Source organism: Carlito syrichta, unplaced genomic scaffold (assembly GCF_000164805.1).
Source record: "Carlito syrichta isolate Samal-C Ts95f unplaced genomic scaffold, Tarsius_syrichta-2.0.1 Scaffold303727, whole genome shotgun sequence".
Taxonomy (NCBI): domain Eukaryota; kingdom Metazoa; phylum Chordata; class Mammalia; order Primates; family Tarsiidae; genus Carlito; species Carlito syrichta.
In genome coordinates this window covers 13,730-17,960 of record NW_007247823.1, presented here as the reverse complement: position 1 = coordinate 17,960, position 4,231 = coordinate 13,730, and the positions used below count along the sequence as shown (strand labels likewise).

At 41.9% G+C, this 4,231-nt stretch overlaps 1 pseudogene; it reads left to right on the top strand.

Moving 5' to 3' along the window:
* Positions 1-1,732: 1,732 nt before the first annotated feature.
* LOC103261523 lies at positions 1,733-4,013 on the top strand (annotated as a pseudogene).
* The last annotated feature ends 218 nt before the right edge of the window (positions 4,014-4,231 follow it).

Genomic DNA, 4,231 nt, shown 5'->3' with positions numbered 1-4,231 from the left:
ATTCCAGGTGTCATAATCAGAATATCAAATTACTGGTACATTATGGGCATACCCCAATCAGAACAAACACTGGCCACAATAAGCAATAAGCAATATGGCTGTGGTTTACATAAAAGTAGATATGTGTGAGTGTGCTCCTTTTACAGTTGCTTGTGTTAACAAACAAACAAACAAATCTGAAACCAATCCAAATTTCCTTCCATAGGAGATAGATAACTAAATTATGAAAGATCATTAATCTGGAACTGACTGGTTAGCTACTTAAAAAAGAAAAAGAAGGTAAAATTATTATTGACCTGGCAGGATATTCACTTTAACTGCAAAAAATAAAAATAAAAGCAATTTTAGAATATAAAAACGAACAAGGGAAGTAATTCAACTGCAGCTGCTTCAAACTGAGATGGTAAGAACAACAGTTACTTAAGTAGAGCATAATTATGACTTCTAGGGGATTGGTTACATCTTGGCAAAATTTATCATGGCATGATTTGGTTTTGGCTTCCGAGGATGGAGGAAGAACCTCAAAAAAAGGTCTCCTGTCCCGAAGACAGAGAATTCATCCTACTCTCTCTCCCCTGCCACAATGGGGCATGGCCTAGGAGGTAACAAGGTCTGGCATTGACCCTTAAGTTTCTTTTCCACAATGTAATTCCCCTATTTTATCTCAAGCCTATGGGGAGGTTGCTTAGCCCAGGAATCCTGTGTTACTAACATTTTAGGGGACCAAGCATGTGAAGCTCTATTTTCCGGAAAGTCCCTGACTCAGGGACACTCTCCTCCTGAAATTCCCCAGACTTAGGGCTCTGATATGTATTCCCATGGAACCAGGGCCTCTTCTTGAAAGCACTTACCACATGGTCCATTTGCATTCAGATATGTACATTTTTCATTCCTCCACAAGGCTGTCAGGGAGTTACCATTATCCCCAGCACCCAGACTGTGCCCAACACTTTTCATACATAGGATACATAGTTATCATGAATGAGTGAAATTAGTAAGTGACTGCAAGATAGCCCATGATGACTGGAGAGATGTTCCAACAAACAATCAAAAGGCAGCCAGGGTATAGGTAACTCAGCACTGGTTTCAAATGCTTTACATCTATTAACCCTCCATCCTCATCACAACCCTATGAGGTAGCCACATTCACTGTGCTCACTTTATTGATGGGGAAACAGAAGCACAGAGAGGTTGGGCAACTTTCCCAAAGTCACGTCATGAGTTATCTGAGAGCAGGGGCTTGAATCCAAGCCATCTGGTCTAGAGGCCATGTTCTTAACCATGATGAACTGCTCCTCTTCACCTCAAGTTAGTGCAGCCTGGAGGTTTTCAGAATGGCTTAAAAGGACACTGAGCAGAATCAATGTATCCCTTGTAAGGGATTTCTATACTGGGGTGGGACACAAGAATGAGGCTGCTTGCCTCCTCAGAGCCTGGCAATCCCCACCTTGGCTTCCACAACCTCAGTCCCCTCAGCAGACCCATGGTCTCCCAGAGGTGTCTTCTAAGGCTAGACCCTGGCCCTCCCTTTAGCAACAAGACTCCTGATGTGACCAGGAGTTTGAGAACCCCCAAACTGCCCCTTAGCTTCCTAACACAGACCTACTAGCCTCCACCCATCCTATTTCATCTGCTCTGGCCCTCTGCTCTCTGATATAGTCCTCTCCATGATGGGCTGGCATAGTCCATTCCATAAGGAGGCCCAATTCTACCTGGGCAGCTGAGCCTTCCCATGTTCAGTGCTGAGGACATCCAGGCACCTCATCATCCTGGAGGTAGGCCTCATGCCTTCTAAGTCAGCCTCAAAAAAGGAAGCATGAGGTAGGATTCCCTTCCTGGTTTGGAGCTGCAGACTCTCTTGCCATGTGGAAGCTTTTCTGAATATTGTATTTCAATCTTTTAAAAGATTCCCTTTTTCCTAAATATTATTAATAGGTCAGTTCTCCCACAGCTCTGTAATCACTACTGACTTGGCAAAACTGAGTCCTGAATTCAAGAGGGCTGTGGCTGCAGCTGGTGAAACAGAAAGATCGTGGACTCATGTGTGGGACCCTGTTTATACTTCTCTCCAGCACAGCCTCACCATCTCCACTTTGCTTCAAAAACTCCAAACAATTTCCAGTTCCAAGAATGCACTCTGTTTTCTCAGTTCCTGAGGTTCCTTCTCATAGCCTCCCTTCCTTCACTTCAATACCCACATGACTCCAATTTTCTTTCAAAACTCCACTCAAGCATCCCCTCTTTTAGGAAGCTTCTCTGTTCTCTGAAATCCTCTCAGACTATTATGACTCATCCGCTAATGCCTCATTATAGAACTTGCCACCTCACGTGGAAGTGGTACATTTGAGTCTCTCCCACTTGACAATGAGTTTTCAATAAAAGGGCATGTATATCGTTCATCTTTGTAATCCCAACTCTGAGGTCATAAGACAGAATTTAGGCACAAGCCTGGCAGTTGATTGAGTTCTATGCTCAACCACATTTTAAGAGTGTAACCCAAACTTAAAGCAAGCAGAAGGAAGGAAATAATATAGACTAGAGCAGAAATTAGTCAAATAAGGCTTTTTTCTTTTAGTTGGAATCTCACTCTGTCACCCAGGCTGGAGTGCAGTGGCACACTCCCTGCCACCCAGTGTCGATCTACTGGGCTTCGGTATACCTTCCACCTCAGACTTCCAAGTAGCCGGAACTACAGGCATGCACTACCATGCCTGGCTAATTTTTTATTTATTGTAGAGACGAGGTCTCACCATGTTGCCTGGGCTGGTCTCTAACCCACGGGCTCAGGCAATCCACTCGTCTCGGCCTCCGAAAGTGCTGGGATTATAGGCTCAGCCACCGAGCCCAGTCAATAAATTTTTTAATAAAGAAACTAACTAAACCAAAAGTTGGTTCTTGAAAAGATCGATGAAATTGACAAAACTTTAACTATACTGACCAAGAAAAAAAGAGAAACCAATAAAATCAATGAAGGACATTGCCATCAGCCTTACAAAAATAAAAAATTATAAGTGAATACTTTGAACAATTATATGTCAATAAATTAAATGACTTGGATAAAATGGTCACGTTCCTAGAAAAACACAAAAACCAAAACTGACTCAAGAATAAATAGAAGATATGAAGAAATTTATAATGAATAAAGTGATTAAATTATTTAATCAAAAAACTATTCACGAAAAAAAAAAAACCAAGCCCAGATGACTTCACTGGGGAATTGAAACATTTAAAGAATAATTGGCATTTCAAAAATCTTTATAAACATTTAATTATTACTAATTCTTCACAAATTTCCAAAAATATAAAATAGAAGGGAACACTTCCCAACTCATAAGGAGAGTGTTACCCTGATATTGAAATTAAGCAAAGACATCACAAGAAAAGTACAAACCAATACCTCTTATAAATATAGAAGATAAAATAACACTCAATAAGAGAGCTAAGAACACGGATGTGAATATTGCCCCACTCCACACCTGGGATAATTTCTTCTCAGACTCTGACCAATTCACCTGGCCAGACTTCAGGGACATTTCCAAATGAACAACTGTGTGGCGAGCTACTTGCCCTATTAGCAGACCAACTACCTGGTGGTGGCTGCCATAATGATTTCCATCATAGGTTTTCTGAGTCCTTTCAACATGATCCTTGGAGGAATTGTGGTAGTGCTGGTGTTCACAGGGTGTGAATGGGCAACTTACAACAAAGACATCTCTGCCGCATAAAGAAACAATACCCCGTGGTGTTCTTTATGGTGGTCATGTTGGATAATGATTTCCTGATGTCTATGTTTGGGGGAGTCATGGTCTTTGTGTTTGGCACCACTTTTCCTTTGCTGCTGGTGTTTATCCATGCCTTGTTGAGACTTGGAAACCTCAAGAACAAGCTGGAGATTAAAATGGAGGGAGTAGGTTTGAAGAGGACTCCAATGGGCATTGCCCTGGATGCCCCTAGAGCAGCAGGAAGAAAACATCAGCAAACTCACTGACTATATCAACAAAGTGAAGGAATAAATATAGTTTGGCTGGTGATAGGGTTGCACCAGAAATTGAGTTGCAATTTGCTCTTGTCCAGACTTACTTTCTGCCTGTGTTTTTGAAATAGGAGGTGCATGTACCACCCAACTACCTATGGCAACATGCATGTGTAGGCCAAACTGTTAATATCTCTGGTGTTCCAGAGACAAAGCCTCAGAACCTGAAAGAAAACCACCTTCCTACAGTGTCTGAAG